This window comes from Hippopotamus amphibius, chromosome 1 (assembly GCF_030028045.1).
Source record: "Hippopotamus amphibius kiboko isolate mHipAmp2 chromosome 1, mHipAmp2.hap2, whole genome shotgun sequence".
Taxonomy (NCBI): Eukaryota; Metazoa; Chordata; class Mammalia; order Artiodactyla; family Hippopotamidae; genus Hippopotamus; species Hippopotamus amphibius.
Window position 1 is genome coordinate 155,548,876 of NC_080186.1, and position 18,980 is coordinate 155,567,855.

Below are 18,980 nucleotides of genomic sequence, written 5' to 3' on the forward strand. Positions count from 1 at the left end.
ACTGCCAGACATTGCCAAGTTCTTAGCTTCTGTCTGTTTGCATCATCTAACATGTCTTGAGCATCTTCAAGGTACAGGGATGGGACTACCTAGATAGGAAGTTGGAGTCTTGTGATTCAGAACATGAACTTCTGAATCGAACAGGCCTGGGTTCGAATTCTGCCACTTACCAGAATCTCACATAGTCACGTTCCCTTTTTGAACTTCAGCTGTGCAAGTTATTTTTAGTTTCTCCACCTGCAAAACAGTGAACCTAGTACCTTATTGTGTGTTGGCTTCTGAGGCTTAAATGCAGTGAGGATGGAAAGCCCTTACTCCATGGCTGGTACTCAAGAAATGATCTCTACTATTAGTCTCGGTAGCTTCCTTCCTGCCGCCCAGAAACGCACAGCCTGGTAAGGAAAGAGGATGTGTAGGACTAACTATGCAAACATTCATGACACTAACTAGAGTAAGGTAACTGCAATGAGCATCAGAGAGTTGCAGTTTGATCAAAGGAGGGAGACATTATATTTGGTTCTGGGAAATCGGGAAAGGTCTGTTAGGAAAATAGTGTTAGAAATGGATTTCTAAAAGCAGTCTTTTAACGGCAGCCTCTCTAGATAGAAATTAACATGATTTAGGACTGGGTTGTGAGCTTAGTTTTGGAGTGTTCAGTGTGAGCGGTAAAGCAGGCACATGTTGGGACAAGCCCTGGCCCCAAGCAACTTTCAGAACTGGGTAAAATATGTACTTTCAGATGCCAGCAGCTCTACTGAAGACCAAAAACTGGGAAAAGAGACACAGAAGTATCAATACCTGTGGGGAAAAGAGGTTGTTGCCCTACGTTTAGAGGCAGATGTGGGAATTGAATGATCATTGTGTGCCTGATTAGCTGGCTTGTTGGTTTGTTCATTCATTCATTTCTTCATCTGTTTATTCAGCAGATGCTTTCTGAGCATAGATTCTTTGCTGACCGTAGTGCTGGCTGTCATGTGTGTACCCAGTAGTAATGGGTACCTGGTCTTCTATTGAGCTTCTTCTGGGCCAACAAGCATTGGCTGCTCTGTTTCCTCTCATCCGCCTGTGCCTTCATCCTGGAGAACAGCCATGCAAGTCCACCTGATCAGACTGGGTCGATGCTCTAAATGCTCAGAGGTTTTGAGACTGGAGGGCAGAGCAGTGAAGAGTATGAACACTGAGTCAGTCTGTTCTGGGTTAGAAGTCTGGCTCCATTCCTTTCTGGCTGGTGGCCTTGGGCACATTACTTAAACTCCCTGTGCTCCCATGTTGCATCTGCACAGTAGGGATGAGGGATGGTCACTACTTCCTGGGATTGTTGTGCGGATTCAGTACAATATTGTGTGTGATAAAGAGCTTAACGTGTGGAGTGTCTGACTCACAAAAAGCAGTCGGTGATATTAGTTCTCTACTGATGGCTTAGTAGTGCTCCCGTTATCGTCATTTTCATGGCTCTTATTACCCTCTACTGATAGTAGGACTATCCATTTGAGAAAATTCCTATTTTTCTTTTCATATACTTTTTTATACTATTGTATTCACTCCTCAAGCTATTCACTGATGTCTACTAAGTGGCAAGCACCGTGCTGGTGATACAAAAGGAATAAGACAGTCTTTCACCCCTCGGGACTTTGCAATCCTATGGGGAAAACAGATGGGTTAGGTGCCACTGGGGAGTTTATAACATGAACTTCTGCCCAGATGCTACCTTGCTCTTATTCACCACGTGGATGGAATTTCTCAGATGCCATCTGTAATCCCCACTAGGAATTCCGGTTGTCCATGCATCCAATGGGATTTCATATATCTGTGTTTAGCCCCTCGAAGATGCCATCCCCATGATGGAGAGAGAAGGACTCTATGTAAATTCCACTAGAACAGAGATTGTCTCCAAAGTGACACTAAGAACTACAATGTTACTAAGTGGACTTGTACATATCAAACATGGAAGGAGGCCCTGGGGGGTGGCTGGGACTTAGAAAACCCCAGTTCTGGTTCTGGCATCCTTATTAACCGTCTGTGTGACCCTGAGTCAATGAAGCACATTTCTTCTCTCCGTGCTTAGTTTCTAAGCTACTGAGCAGAGGACTGGACAAATTCAGTGGTTCTTCAACCATGGGTGCCAGTTACAAATGCAGGTTCCTAGGACCCAGCCTCAGTGATTCTCTTCAGCAAGTTCGGTGGTCCAGAGAGATCTGCATATTTATCATGAGCCCCTGGTGGTCGAGACAAAGGGATCTGTTATCCCTGGACTCTTTTTCTTTTCTTTTTTTTTTGGCATTAGAATTTTTATTACAGACATAAAAACTAAAGAAACCTTCATAAAAAAAGAAGCCTACCCTCTCTGTTGGTGGATTGTATCCTTAAGTTTCTTTTTCTTTTAAGAGCTATGTTAAATTTTATTTTATTTTTTAAGCTCTTTATTGGAATATAATTGCTTTACACTCTTGTACCAGTTTTTGAGGTACACTAAAGTCAATCAGCAATTTATACACATATCCCCATATTCCCTCCCTCCTGTGACTCCCCGCAACCCTCCCCGTCCCAGCCCTCTAAGGCATCACCCATCATCGAGTTGATCTCCCTTTTTTGTACAGCAACTTCCCACTAGCTATCTATTTTACAGTTGGTAGTGTAAATATGTCTATGCTACTCTCTCACTTCATCCCAGCTTCCCCTTTGGCCCCTGCCCCCCCAACCTCGTGTCCTCCAGTCCATTCTCTGCATCTTTATTCTTGTCTTGTCACTGGGTTTATCAGTACCATTTTTTTTTTTTAGATTTTGTATATATGAGTTAGCATAAAATATTTGTTTTTCTCTTTCTGGCTTACTTCACTCTGTATGACAGACTCTAGGTCTATCCACCTCATTACATATAGCTCCATTTCATTCCTTTTTATAGCTGAGTAATATTCCATTGTATATATGTGCCACATCTTCTTTATCCTTTCATCTGTTGATGGACATTTAGGTTGCTTCCATGTCCTGGCTATTGTAAATAGTGCTGCAATACACATTAACGGTACATGTTCCTTTTTGGGTTATGGCTTTCTCTGGGTATATGCCCTGGACTCTTAATCACCTCTAAGGCTCCTCCACGCTCTCGTTTTTATGAGCCTCTGTTACTTTTCAGCCATTTCAACAGTTATTGTACCAACTCACCAGATGCATTTGCTATCATGTTGTGAAACTTGTATCTGATTTCATCTTGTCTACCTTCCTAGGCTTTCAGGTATCCTCATTTCAGTGTAAATATCCACACTCCAGTGTTCTTTCAGTGCAAACACTGAAAAGGCCAGCCTGCCATCTTTTTGATCCCAGTGGTTGAAGAGGAAAAACCAGGCAACCCTGAAAACCATAGTTTCAGAACAGTGACTCCGAACAGAGAGTGAGCTGATGTGCTATTAATCAGACCATCATTTACTAACATGCTCTACTCTTGAAATTTGCACTGCCAGCAGCTGTGGCTTTTTTTTTCTTCCCCGTACTATGATTACCTCTCATTCACTTTCATAGCTTTCAGTTCTATGTGGATCTTGAGAGTGAGAATGTTAATAGTACCCGACAGCTAATTAATCCTCACGGAGTGATGAACGTGTTCTGTTTCTGTGCTGCGAGGCTCGGCTTTTCAAAGCACGAATGTGATTGGTTTTGGGGTTTTTTTCCCCCTTTTTTCATGCAAGATATCCTTTCAAATCCAATCACTCATTGCCCAGAGAGACTATGAGAAGCACCTCTATGAACACTACATCTCCTGCTTAATATTATAACATTCAAAGCAATAATCATGATGATAGTTTAATAATAACCCCTTATAAGCTGTAAGATATCATTTTTATCCCAAAGTGTTTACTTACTTAATTCCCTGATTTGTCTTCAGACCAGCCGGGGAGGAGGGCAGGTGAAAAGGCTGGGATCTGGCATTTATTGTGCACTTGCTATATGCCACACGTCATGCTGCACACCGTATCTGCATTGGCCACTTCATGAGATACAGTTCTCTGTTAAGCACCTATTGAACGGATGAGCTTCACGGAGTTTCAGTAAGATGCCCAAGATCATGCTAAGCCTCTTACCTTGATCTACGGGACCCTGAGCCCTTCAACCTGATGCTGCCTCCGGGGGGGAAATGACTTGCCCATGTCTGTCAGCTGGTTATTTCAGAGCTGGGACTGAAAATCCAGAGCTATGACTCTTCAACTTGGACATGTGCCTTGGGCATTTCAAATGGTTTTCTTAATAATTAAGAAATTTATTAAGAATAATTAAATAAATTGAGAATAATTAAATGGTGTTCTTAACAAATGTCATTATTATTCTACGTCAGGATGTGTGTATGTGTCTCTCCCTCTTTCTTTCTCACCCACACATTCACACACATGGAGTTTCCTGACCTCAGCACAGACAAACAAAGACCTTGAAGTCTTACATAGTTCCACTCCATGCCTTTCTTTCCAACCTCCCAATGCCCACAGCTAAGAAGCCCTCAGAGCCCTTTCTTGGCAACAGAAACTCATAGTTCAAGTGACTTAATCATCCTGGGAGGAGAGATAAGTGGTAAGAAATCACACTCAGTGTACTTAGCCATGCAGAATGAGCCTGGAGTTATTATTTCCCTCATTAGGGTTGGCTGCCAGTGCCCCGGGAACCTAGGCCAGGTGGAAATGTGCTTTTGAGCCAGTTACAAATATAGAGTCTGGAAGGTGTGAGCTCCCAACCTGTGACTTACCATAACCTCCCCCCAAAAAATGAAGGGGATGTAATGAACTCAAGTTTTCTAATGGATATTCCGTACAGCTAATATTAATATGAGTAATAATAATAATAGCCACATTTATTGAGTGCTTACTATATGCCAGGTGCTGGATTGTATATCTTTATATCATTTTGTCCTAACAGTAACTCTCTTGGGTCCCGTTATTCTCTCTGGATCGTCCAAAGCCTCTTTTAAGTTTCTGCTCAAGTGCCACCTTCTCAGAGAAGCTCTCCTAGAATTCTGTAGGGAAAATAGCACACTCACATCTTTCCGTTCACTCTCGGTGTCCTTACCCTGCCCCTTTATTCTTAGCTTTTCTCCTGGCTAGGTGCATCATTTGTCCACTGTCGGCCTCCCCTCCCCCTCCACTAAAATGTAAGCTCTGTGAAAGTAGGAACCACACGTCTCCTCTCCTGTAGCTCCAGCACATGGTAGGTACTCAGTAAATGTTTGTCAAATGAGTAGATTTCATAGATGTGGAAACTGAGTTTTAGAGTAGGCAAGGGGTTGTTTGCTCAAGATCTCACAGCTCGAAAGTGGTGGGGCTGGGATTTGAACCTAGTGAACCTGACCCCAAACCTGATGCTTTTCCTTATGATTCCCTACAGCCGCGTCCTAAGAAAATACTAATCCATGATTGCAGAGCAGGGAAATTGTGTTATTTGTGTCTCTTAGAATTCTTTGGCAAAGCTTTCTTAATGTATGAGCTAGATTTTGGTGGGGAGTGGAGGGTGAGAGTGAGGGCTGCAAAGGCTTTTCTGCCAAAAGGTGAGCACACAATGGACACACTGTTTTTTAGAGAAAAGATTAAATTATGTCATGTTTTTACACACATGCCTTCTGCTAGTGTCTACTTCTGTCTTTTAGCTCAGGATGCACACATTCTTTTTTTTTTAATTGAATATAGCTGATTTACAATGTTGTATTAATTATTGCTGAACAGCAAAGTGTTTCAGTTATAGATTTATATACATTCATTGTTTTATATATTCTTTTCCATTATGGTTTAATCATAGGATGTTGAATATAGTTCTTTGTGCTGTATAGTAGAGCCTTGTTGTTTATCCATCCTATATATGAAAGCTTATGTCTGCTAACCCCAACCTCCCACTCCAACCCTCCTCCAACCCTTCCTCCTTAGCAACTACCAATTTCTTCTCTATGTCCATGATTCTATTTCTGTTTCATAAGATAGGTTCATTTGTGTCAAATTTTAGATTCCACATATAAGTGATATCATATGGTACTTGTCTTTTTGCTTTCTGACTTACCTCACTTAGTCTGATAATCTCAAGTTGCATACATGTTGCTGCAATGGCATTATTTTATTCTTTTTTATGGCTGAGTAATATTCCATTGTATATATGAACCACATCTTCTTTATCCATTCATCTGTTGATGGACATTTAGGTTGTTTCCATGTCTTGGTTATTGTGACTAGTGCTGCTTTTAACAGAGGTGTGCATGTATCTATTTGAATTAGAGTTTTGTCCAGATATATGCCCAGGAGTGGGATCGCTGAATCATATGATAATTCTACTTTCAGTTTTCTGAGCAACCTCCATACTGTTTTCCATAGTGGCTGCACCAACTTACATTCCTACCAATGGTATAGGAGGGTTCCCTTTCCTCCACACCCTCTCCAGCATTTGTTATTTGTAGATTTAGTAATGATGGCCATTCTGACTGGTGTGAGGTGGTACCTCTTGTAGTTTTGATTTGCATTTCTCTAATAATTAGTAATGTTGAGCATCTTTTCATGTGCCTATTGGCCATCTGTATTTCTTCTTTGGATAAATGTCTATTTGGGTCTTTTGCCCATTTTTGGATTGGGTTATTTGTTTTTTTTGTTGTTGTTGAGTCGTATGAGCTATTTGTATATTTTGGAAATTAAGCCCTTGTCAGTCGCATCGTTTGCAAATAGTTTTTCCATTTTGTAGTTTGTCTTTTTGTTTTGTTTATGGTTTCCTTTGCTGTGCAAAAGCTTGTAAGTTTGATTAGGTCCCATTTGTTTATTTTTTTTTTTAATTTCTATTGCCTTGGGAGACTGGCCTCAGAAAACATTGGTAAGATTTATGTCAGAGAATGTTTTGCCTGTGTTCTCTTCTAGGAGTTTTATGGTGTCATGTCTTATGTTTAAATCTTTAAGCCATTTTGAGTTTATTTTTGTGTGTGGTGTGTTCTAACTTCATTGATTTACATGCAACTACTCAGCTTTCCCAACACTACTTGAAGAAGAAAAGACACACACATTCTTGTGACTTTCCTAGACTAACATTTTTCCACCTAGAATGACCCTGATATTTGCACATCCCATTGGTGGCAATTTAGACACCCTCCTAGCCACAGTCTGGGGCACCATGGCAAATCACATGTGTTCATCAGCTCCAAATAGTGAAGGGAACTTCTTTTTTTTATATATATAAATTTATTTATTTATTTATTTTATTGGCTGTGTTGGGTCTTTTATGCTGTGTGCGGGCTTTCTTTTTAGTTGCGGTGAGTGGGGGCTACTCTTCGTTGTGGTGCGCGGGCTCCTCATTGCCATGGCTTCTCTTGTTGCACAGCACGGGCTCTAGGCGCGTGGGCTTCAGTAGTTGCAGCACATGGGCTCAATTGTTGTGGCTCATGGGCTCTAAAGCGCAGGCTCAATAGTTGTGGCACATGGGCTTAGTTGCTCCGTGGCATGTGGGATCTTCCTGGAGCAGGGATCGAACCTGTGTCCCCTGCATTGGCAGGCGGATTCTCAACGACTGCACCACCTAGGAAGCCCTGAAGGGAACTTCTTGAGGATTATTGCTAATAGGTCTTGGGGTTAGACAGGTTGGCTGAACACACTTTTTTCCCAAAAGTGACTGTTTTGGTGAAACAGCTAGTTTAACTGCCTGGTCTGTATTCTAGAGAACTGATTAAACAGACACTGGTTAAAGCTTACTAATAAAAGCAACTACATTGATTGAGCCCTTCCTAGTGACAGACTTCACACTGAGCAGTCCTATGTACCTTTTACAGTTGGTTTTTCCTCACAATCCTGTGGCTTGTGCATCATGTCCCTTTTATAGATGTGTAAACAGAGGATCAGGGAGGTAAGCACTGGCTTAAGGCCACACGTATAATAAGTGACAAAGCCAAGAATGGAGCCCAGGTCTGTCTGATCCCAGCGTTCCTGCCCTTCACCGTCATACAGGACCATTTATTGCATGGTCCTTGATCTACACAACAATGAGGATAACAGCATCTGACACGTAGAACTTTCCAATGTATTTTTTATCCTATTTATTGAGTGCCTACTATGCGCCAAGCACTGTGCTAAGTTACGTGCTACAAAGTGGATCTTATAAAGATGAATGAAACACACACTCTGTCCTTGAAGGGCAGGGAGGGGACACGTTGCAAGTGGCTGCAACATGAAATTAATTCCAGCGATGGTTCTTAAACCACAGTGCCCCTCATGGTCACTGGGATACATTTTAGAACACAGTCACTGACCTCATCACTAGGGATTCTGGTTTAGAAGGTCTAAGTTGTACCCAGTGACATCACTGACTAGATCCCTCCTAGAAAATCCCCGAGTGATTCTGATACAGGTGATCCCTGGACCAAGCTTCGAGAAACACTGGATAGGTGGGTGCCCTGAGAAAAGCACAGAAGATTGCCATAGCAGTTCAGAGGAAGAGCAGAAAGAGAGGAATATAGGACCAGGAAGGAATTTTTAAGATGCATCTTGAAGGATAGATGGCCTTTCACGCTGGGGGTCTCATTTAATGCTCCCAAGGATCTTGGGAGGCAAGTAGGACATGAATTGCAATTTCCTTATTTCTGGTTATCTGGATGTGATTATGCCTTTTAGAAAAGAGGAAGCTGAGGCTCTAAGAAGCAGAGCTGAGAATCAGATGTGTCCTGTCTAGACACAGCCTTTCTGCTTTCTTGCTGCCTCTGTGGTGACCGTGTGGTGATGCTCACTCCGGGAGAATGGGTAATCCCAGGCCAGTGGCAGGGCCAATTACCGGTTGAGTCAGGATTGGCCATCACCGCCTTAGGTTTTCATTTTGGGCTTATGCTTGACAACGGAGGCCTCTTAGGACACAGATACAGTCTTCCCCTACCCATTTTTAATTTTTCCAGACTTCATTTTATGATGTATTGCTGCTCTGGGGGCTTCGCAGCCAATCCTTTTACAGCTTCAGCTCCCCTTTCCTTGTATTTGTTGCAAATAACAATGAAATGTTTAGCTACTGCAGTGCAAAATCAATCAAGGCTGTTTCGTATTCACAGGCTTGCAATGGCACACGGACGGCCCCTGGATTAGATTAACTTTGTGAATATGTCACTCTGGTGTGGGTGATTTCTCAACCTCCGCTCCATCCCTCCCCCTTCCTGTCTCGGCGGGGGGATATTGCACTCCCTCGTTGATTGACTGCCCCGCAAGTGAATGCTGGCATGTGATGTGTGTTACTCAGCGGGACGCACATACTCTGTGTTTATGAAAATAAATAATAATCTCTCTTATTGTTATTGATTGCCATCATTATCTGATTCTATCAGTCTGTGTCGTGGGGTTTCAGTTATGCGATCAGAAAGCGCTCCACAGGAACCTCGGGCACTACCCTCACCACCAAGCCTCAGTGTTTTGGCACGTTTCACCTTCGGGGGGTGTTGGTTGTGGATGTGTCCCTATCCTGTTCTTTGGCTGATATTCAGTGAGACGACGTTAGCTGGGTTCAGTGTGAGGCAGAGGAACTACTTCCATTGAAATAATAATAAGAGCAGCAGACATTTATTAGCATTTGCTCTGTTCCAGGGATGCCCCATTTGTTGGCTAATTTAATCTTCAAGGTAAACCTACAATGAAGGTAATAAAAGAAACCTCACGTCAGAGATGTGGGACCCAAAGCCAGAGAGGTTAAACATCCTGCTTGAGGTCAGACACTAGTGAGTAGTAGTACTTGGATTTGAATTCATGTCTTTATGATTCTAAAATCCATCCTACTATCCTGCCTCTTGTATTAAATAGGATGCCTGATATAGTCATCTGAATATTTGGTATAAACCAAAATGTGAGTAGACAGGGACTAGAGAAGAAACCGTGAGGGAGACGGTAGAAACTGCTGGAACCTTGGGCACAGGTGGAGTTTCCGTTTTGTTTGGGGCGGCAGGGGGCAGGGGGAAGGTGGAGCAGAAAGGATGCTTGGAATTAGATCATGGTTTACCAAATCCGGACGACCATCAGAGTCTGGGAATGTCTTAACTCATCCCCAGCTGACTGATTCAGAACGTCCAGGCACAGGGCCAAGGGAGCTACCCATGTTCTCAGCTGTATCCCAGGTGGTTCTGAAGATCAGCTGGGCCGTTGTCATAACGACCGCTGAGGTCCACTCCAAAGTGGAGGTTCTCTGATTTGATTTTGTAGGTGCTTCCTTTGCCTGCCTCCCTCCTCCTACCTCAAGGCTCTATACGGAATAATCTGAGGGCCACAAAAACGTGGTTTCCTTTACAGGGCGTGAGTGATTTGATTTAGAGTGAGCTTCTGCAAGCCAAGCACACTTGGGTTGTGTGTGAGGCTCTGCCCTTTATAACTCAAGCTCTTTTCCCCTCTTACTCCTGGTCAAATCGGGGCGGGGGGCTGGTGCAGCCCCCCTCATGGCCAGTGTGCTGCAACAGGAACAGTAGTGCAGACATTAGTGAAATACACCCTGGGTGTCAGGCCTTCTGCCAGGCGCATGGAAGCACCATCTCATTGCAGCCTGACAGCAGTCCAATGGGCTGAGTGCTGTTTTTTAGAAGTTATCTGCCCCAGGACTATAGCTACTAAGGAGCCAAGTCACATTTTTAACCAGGTTCACTCTGACTCCAGAGTCTCTGATCTTAACACCACGTTACAGAGCCTCCAAGAAAAAGCTGGGGCTCTGACCACATCTCAGCCATCATCTGTAAAATGGAACTCATCCTACATTCTTCCCACAGAGGTGATGCTCGTAAAATAGAGTAACGTGCTGACCGTACTGGCGTGATGCCTTATGATCACTCGATGCTCAGTATATGTTATTATCTTTCTCCTCTCCCTCCCCATCTTGTCTTTCACCTGGACAACCAGGAGTTTTGGGAATGTCTTGTGAATATATTGCAAAAGTTCAAAGCAGCATTATGTTTTGAAAATAGCAAATCCAGCAATCCATTCCGCTTTATCTCAAATATGTGTTTGCACTGGCTCTCTAAAGCTGCCTTGGATTCAGAGTATTTTCACTGACAATAAAATGTTTTCTTTCATCTCAAAGCTACCTTGGCTATGCTGCATTTACCATGCAGTCATTAGATCCAAGATAAATGTAAATATAAACAGAATCCTCTGCCTGGCTTAAGATCAAGTTCTCTTTGTCTCTTGCTCCCAGCCCCTTTGGAAGCCACCCATGGCTTCTCGAATATGATAGGAACTAGTAAATGACACTCCCCACAGATACACTCAGTGGAGTGGGAAGCTGAGAAGTCCACTAGTAGCAGAAGAAGAAAGGGATCATGTTAGAGAAGAGAATTTTGATGTTTCCATGGTCTCTGGTGCAGTTTATCTTGAGAGTTCCTGGTCAGGTGGCACAGTATTCTAGACTATGACACCTTCTCTCTTCCTAACTTTGGTCATTAAATGGTCCGAATTTTGGAGATGTGGGTGAGTTGGCCAGGCCTGGGCAGGCTGCCAAACTTTTCCCAGGCTTTGCAAGCAAGGGTCTTGTCATTGTGTCAAACCTAATTCACACTGACCCAGGTGGATTTTTCTCAAAAAAGACGTTATTAGAATGATTTTCTCCATCTTTTCCTTTCAAGTGCTCTCTGTATACTTTTAAATAAATGGAAACTCCAAGGCACTGTTGGATGATTCGAGGAAGAAAAGTATCTCCGTTCTCTGAATCTTTGAGATGGAATCATCTGAATTATGAGTGTCATGGGAGAGACATTGTCTCCAGATCAGGTCCTGGCTCTGTAATGTGAGCTCTCTGAGCTCCCTGTTGCTGGAGTGAGAGATGTGAGGTCCAGCCCCTGAAACTACATGTGCACGTGCATGCGTGTGTAGGCGTGCACATGGCATGAAATACCAAGAAGCTCATTGTTCAGGAAACCTTAGAATGTTAACATAGCCTAGAGCTGATTTGTAGTATTTGTTTTTCAATTAGACTTATTGAAATAGAGATCAAAAATAGGAGCCTAGGTCCCTTTTGCTACCAAGTTATGCAGAGAACTCATCTGAAATCACAAGAGGAATTCTAGGGCCTCTGCTCATTATACATGAGAGTTTTCTAGAAAATCATTAACACAGAATGGGTTTGGAATCAAGTTCAGTGGAAAACATGATCGCTTTGATCTTAGTACATTGCAAACCAGACTTCAACTGATGCGTTGATTTTAAATACCCGTCCTTACCAGAGAAAAAGGTTTTAAGTATTTCCCTAGGGGTTAGTGTAAAGAGGAAGATACTTCTTTTCATTGGTGCATAAAGATAAGAGGCTGGTTGGAGGAAACTATTTTATAAGCATAGTTTTATGTTAAATGAGATTGTTATCAACTGGAAAAAAGATTTAATTCTCTGGTTTCCTAAACAATGATTGAGCCAGGAGGAAAGGAATTCCTACCAGAAAGATGTTAGGTGTGTGTGTATTTGAGTGGAGGAAAGTGGATCACACTCTTGTAATGCATTGTTTTCGTCAGATAATCAGTTGAGCTCATGTTCTTTACCAGAAAAAATGTTGAAAGCAGTGGTAAAAACACACACATACATGCTCACAAATGTTTCTTGCTCAAGAATATATGTGAAATCCTAGCTTACATACATTTAAACAAATTTATCTACTTTGGGGTTTCTGAAGACCTTTAATATACTAATATACAATATCAAAGTCTAAGAAAGATATAGCACGTGCATTATTTTCCACCAAACCTATTTGTCCATGAAAGACACTGTTCACAATTCATGGGATTACTGTTCTTTTTAATATTCTCCTCAAAACGTGGTCCTTGGCCCAGTGCCGGTCCACAGCAAGACAAAGAGCTTGTACCAGAATAAGAATCGTTCACATCACTAATCCACTGCATAGTTCAGCTGACACTTTTATTTTCCATAACAAGTCTTTCTCAATGGATGAAGCAGTGCACTGATTCTGGCTTGAGCTCCTTATCTTGTCACAGACCATTAGCAAACAGTTCGGGGATCTGCTATTTTGAGTAGTGCACCAGTAGACCTCACTATGGGAGATGCTGGCTAAAAGAACTGGGTGGGGGAACAGGGGTTAGCCTGGCAGCGTTTCCACTCTCATTTCCTGCCGTCCAGTCTCAGAATCCCATGATGGAGAAAGAGCCTTAACAGAGTCTCCACAGAGCCTCCCTCTTGACATACAAGTTTATTAACATTAACTGAGAACTTTCTAGTGCCTGACACTGCTCCAGGCACTTTGCATACTTCCTCATTTAATCCAAAACCTTAACCATATCAGCCGAAAACTATGATGGCCATTTCCCAGGTGAGGAAACTGCGCTCCACATGGAGGAAACAACTGGTGCAAAGTTGTTCGCTAGCACATGGCAGAACCAGAGTTCACCCCGACTGTCTGACTGCACACCCCCACTCTTAACCACCATGTTATCTGGCCTCCCAGTAGCAATGCTTCTCACCCATCTGGGCCAACATGGGCTTTATCCTATTGTCAGAGACTTCTTAAAGCAGAAATACCCCATTAGCCGATCTAAAAACCATCACTATTCCTAAATGTTTCCTTCTATGTAACCTATCATCTATCTAATCTGCACTTATTAAAAAAAGTTTCGACACATATAGTCATGTGTGGTCCCCACCCTCACATGGGATTTACAATTTGGTGAGGACCCAGCTGGCGATGAGCTTTTATTTGGAAATGGTAACAGCACCAACCTCGTGTACCCATGCCTGACATCACAGTCAGTCCTGTTATGTGTTTCAACACTGCTTGAATCCCTTCTCAACATTTTCTTTTCTGCCCGGTGATCCTACTTCCTCTAATTATTTTCAGGAGTTGAGAATTCTGCAACTTTGAGCTAAATAAGGACATTGTCTGTTTAATGCCAAAACATCCAGACACAAGGTGAAAATTTCATCCAATTATCCTGCTCTTTCAATTCCAAACATGCAGATGTTTAGAAACTTCTGAAAGCTTGATTTAAAAAAAAAAAAATCGTTTGCTTTCCAAATTCAAGGAACATCTAGGGAAAGCATCCTGAGAGGGGGGGTATGTAAGACTATCAATGCAGACAAGAGAGCAGGAGTTCAGGAGTTGTCAGGTTAGATACTGAGATAAAAGTGACAAAACAAAGCCACACTTGGTTACCATTATTCCTTCCCATAGAAGAGTCATCTCTGCACCTGAACTCGCAGGTGGCTGTCACACCAGTCCTGATGAAATGTGCCTTTCCCTTCTTGATGGTCACATCAGTGAAGAACATAGGCGCCACCTAGGTCTCTTGCTCTTTCATTTTTTCACTAATTCCACAGGCATTTGTTGAGTATCTACTATAAGCCAGGCATGGTGGTAGGCCCTGAAATTACAGTAATGAACATGAATGCCACAGTCCCTGCCCATGACCTCATGCTCTCAGTCTGTTTTGTTGGGAAGGGCGTGAATCAAATGCCCCTAATATAAAACTGACACTGGGATGCGGGCTGCAGAGGAGGGGCGTAAGGTGCATAAGAGAGGAGATGATGGAAGAATTGATCCATTCAGGGAGCACAGAGAATAATTTCCGGAGCAATTAATAACAGAGCTGAAGCAGGAGGTAGGTGAGGAGAGGAGTGGGAGGAGGCTTCCAGGCAGAGGCAATGCCGTGGACAAAGTCTCTGGGTGGGAAGTTGTACCAGAGAACAGGGGATAGGACGAAGGCCAAAGTGATTGGAATGCTGAGCCCAGGGGATGTGTAGTACCAGCAAGATGCAGGTGACAAGGCAGCCAGGTTACAGCCAGGGCATCATAGACCTTGCTAGGGAATTTGCTCTTTCTCCCAAGATCAATGCAAACCCTTTCTTCTCTGCTCTGGTCATCTTTTTTTGAAACAGCTCTTCTTTGCTCAAATAGCTAAATGATCTGCACCCAAAACAGGATATACACCAAAGTAGAAAAGCTGCCAGCACAACCTAGAACTCTCCAAGTGGATATGACAAGTTTAAATTGCAGAAGCCAATGGCATTTGATCAGTGTGGCCATGTTGCCCCTAGCCTTTGACTGCCACTGTTTTGATATATGTCAGGGCATGACCTCCACGGAGCTCCTCCAAATCAAGGCGTCCTCCCTCCAAGGTGAGTCCTCCCATGAGTGATTGAATTGTTTGGAGAGTCACAGAACCTGACAGCTTCCTGTTGCACAAAGAAAAAGATAAGCTTCCGATTAGTCCTGGGGCTGCAGGAAGCCAAGATCGAGTGCACCTGTCAGAACTACTTACGGCATATAAATCATTACCTCAATTTTCCATGCAAGAATTGGGCCAGAGAGAGAAAGCAGGGACTGAGGTTGGGTAGCAGTGCAGAACCACATCAAAGAGCTCCCTCTTGGCTCCAAAGCAGGGTTCGCTCTGCTATACATGCAAAGAGACCGAGGCCCCTTGCCCAGAGGAACGACAGAGACAAATGCCCACCGGCTCCAGGATGGGGCGAGTTGTTTCCCTGGCATTTCCTAATGGCTTCTATCACTAATCTAGCAATAGCAGTCACCAAAGCGTCCCCAGACTCCAACGGGGAGCACGTTTGGTACTTGCTCTCTGTGTGGTTCGAGATTTCATAGTCATCATTGTTATTACTGCCATTTTCCTTTCCCTCATTCACTGGGCAGAAATCTCTGAGAGCCAGGGGCCAACCGTGACTAACCTGCTCTCCCATCGTCCAGGATATCAGGGTATTTCTAGGGGCAAAACACACACACACACACACACACACACACACACACACACAGCATAAAAATGAAAAAAGATTGAATGAAGGACAGGAAGTCAGTAGATGTTCAATAAAGATATAAAAGTTGACATTGGTTGGGCAGTGCCCAAATCACTGCATTTCACGTCCATAAAATACCAAGTAGCTAGCAAAACATGAGCACCTGGAAGATTCCAGTTGGAGAAGCCCCAGCATGGAGTAAACTCAAATGACTGACTTATGCCACAGACCTCAAGAAACACTCTTGTGTTCCATCTGGGCTACTCTAGACAGAGTGAACGAAACTGGGGGGGACCTGGTTCATTCTCCAGGTCAGACAGAGTGAAGTTGGTTCCCAGAGCTTTTGAAAGGGACTTCAGTCAGTGGCAGTGGCGTGAGAAGGGGGCCAGGTGTTTGTCCAGCCCATATGTTCCTGCTGCCAATAATGGAGGAGCCTTTCTTCTTTTCCACCCTTCATGTATTTTAAAGAGAAGCATATCTTCAAGATTACAGCACAGCCTGAAATGTATTGGCTGGCAGTTAAAATTCCCTAGGACCTAGAAGAGAGATGCAGTATATCTTCTGCGAACAAACCCAAAATATGAGTCTAGACAGTACACAGAGAGAGATGGGAGCTGAAGGAACAAGTCACGTGGATACTTTAAAATAAAACAAAATAATTGCCTGTTTGTTCAGAAGCTGTGAGCAAAATATCTTCATTGCTAGGAGAAATGTGAGGCCAACTTATTTCCACGTATCCTCTGGTAGGGGAGGAAGCCCACAGTGGGAGCCGTTCTGGGAGAAAGTCTAGTGTAGTTGTTAACAGACTCTCAAGGAACAGCTCTGGATTCACACCCCAGCTCTGTCTTTGTATAGCTTTGGGCCTTTTACTTAAGCTCTCAAAGTATCAGTTTTATCATCAATCTAGTACCTACATCATAGGATTTGTTATCAGAAAAAAAAATATTGATACAGTATCCAGCTTTTAGTACTGACCGTTCCATAATAGGTAACTAGCTCCAGGTTGGGAATGAGGGAGGCTCAGAACAGAGAGACAACTGCTAGACCCTGGCTCCTGCTTTTGGATAGAAGCAAACAGTTCTGTGAGGATAGGTCAGAGGGAGGAGACTCCTAACTGAATCCTGTGGCCAGAGTTCATTTGCCTAGGACATATCAACCCTAAGGTTTAAGACTCTTTAGTGAATGACACATCTCCGGCCAAAAGGAATTCCTATTAAAGATTCTTAATGAAATTCTGTAAGCAAAGATTAGGAGATAATGGAAAATAAATCATCAATTTGAATCTCTCGGGATCAATTGAAGTGAGTGTGTTGCCACCTGCCATACCTGTTTTCTAAGGCCCCGTGAACTTTCACATTCTCACGGAGCTAAGAAACGTTATGTGCTTTAGCAGTGACTCCTTCGTAGGGAAGAAGCTGCAGCCACGTCTCAGGTGAGCGGCGTCGAGGGTGGTGGCATCTAGAGCTGCCTGGAAAGTTGTTAAAAGTTGACCCAGGACTCTGGTTATGAATCTTCCTTTAGATTCTCCGCCTCAGCCTCTAACCATCAGTCATCAAAAATGCAAAATTTTCTCCTTGGGTCAGGGGATCCACTATCAGATGTTAGCCCTTCTGTCTTTATTTTCTGCTAGCAATAAAGAGAAACATTCCAAGTAGGTCACTTTTCCTTAAATAAAAACAACCAAAAAAAGTTCTCTTGATATTTTCTCCTTTGTCTTGATCACTAAGAAGAAATTTCTATTTTTTCTTTTCCAGCACAAGCTCATTACCAACTTGTTTAACATTTGCAAATTCAGATACAACCTTGGACACCAAATTTGACTTTCCATAAAATTTCCCCTTAATTGGTCTGCTTTTCTTTTATAGATATCATTCTGCCAGCATCTTTGGTGAGATAGATTCTGGAAAAACAATGTGCCAGGCCAAATTATCAGGTAGAATTAGAATGCTCTCTATTTCTGTTTGATGACAGCACTGTGCCCTTGCATAATTTTTACTGATTATCGGAAGGGAAAAAGCCATAACTCACGCAGATGAGCTTTATTGGCATTGGTTCCTTCCGGGGAAGAAAAAAAACTGTATGAGCAGAAGCATTTGCAAGTGTCATATATGTTGAGAGATTGAAATTCCAAACAGTCTGTAAACTTAGCTTGCCTAAATCTTCAACCTTAAAAAATTAAAATGCCTCCCTGTATTTGGTGTCATAACTCAAGAGCTGGGTTTATCTCATTTTCTATAATTCAAGACAAAAGAAATTGCCTGCCTATAAATATATCTAGAATAGAATGTCATTTTAAATGAAAGCGTTCTCATGAAGGAAAAATAAATAGTTGGGGAGAGTCTTGAGTCAGGCTCCTTCAAAGCTTGGATATTAACAAGTGAAATGAACACTCCAAACTGAACAGCTGCATAGGCTGCTTATTCAGGAAGGGAACTTTGTCTTCTACCTTTGTTTGCATGCTGAACCATAGCATGGTTTCCATTTTCCCTAGCTGTCCTTCATCATCTCAGTTTTCCTGGTTTCCCCTGTCAAAAGAGATAATGTAACTTTCATCTGTAATGTTTAAAGGAACTCTGCTTACCCTTCCTGTGTCTTTCAAGGCATTCCCCCACTCCAGCAGTATCCCAGTTGAGAAGCTATTCCTTTGCCTCTGATTCTAGACTCTCCTCCCCTCTCTGGGAGAGTCCACAGAAATCCATTGTGCCCACTCCCTAAGCAAATCTAGGTCTTTTCTGACTCAATTATTATGAGATTTAGGAATATTTACTAAGTTTCCTGTACTCCAAACAGCTTCAGACACCTGTCAGTATCAAGGGCCACTTGTGTCATTTGATCCTTGTTCAGCATCCAACCCAATGCTTTAAAACAAACAAACAAACAAAAATCAGTGCTTTGCCTTTTGAGGACTGGAAGACAAGAATCTTACTACATAATCTTCTTCCCCTGGGAAATTTACATCGCTTGCCTCCTTGGACGTCTCCCATTGTGAAAACAGCAGCAAATAATTTTTCTCCTTTATGTCTTTCTTTTTGGCACATTCTTACTTGTCAATCAATAAATTACCCCCTGCCAAGCTCCAGCAGCCTGCCTTCTTTCTTTCCCACTTACACTCTCCTTTTGTATTTAGAAAAGAGCTCATTATTTTTCTCTTAGCCTCCAGTGAAATCTCTTTATTCTCTCCCTTTGTTTTGCTTATCATTTAACTTAATTCTCAGTCCAGCAGTGCCCATCTGCACCTGCCTTGAGTCTCTTCATTTTCCCCTTTAATAACCAGAAGTTAATGAGACT

At 42.8% G+C, this 18,980-nt stretch overlaps 1 protein-coding gene across 4 annotated transcripts in view; it reads left to right on the forward strand.

Moving 5' to 3' along the window:
• The window catches only part of PPP2R2B (protein phosphatase 2 regulatory subunit Bbeta), a 470,158-nt gene that overhangs the window by 372,112 nt on the left and 79,066 nt on the right, over window positions 1–18,980 (forward strand). The gene's annotated exons all lie outside the window — the stretch shown is intronic.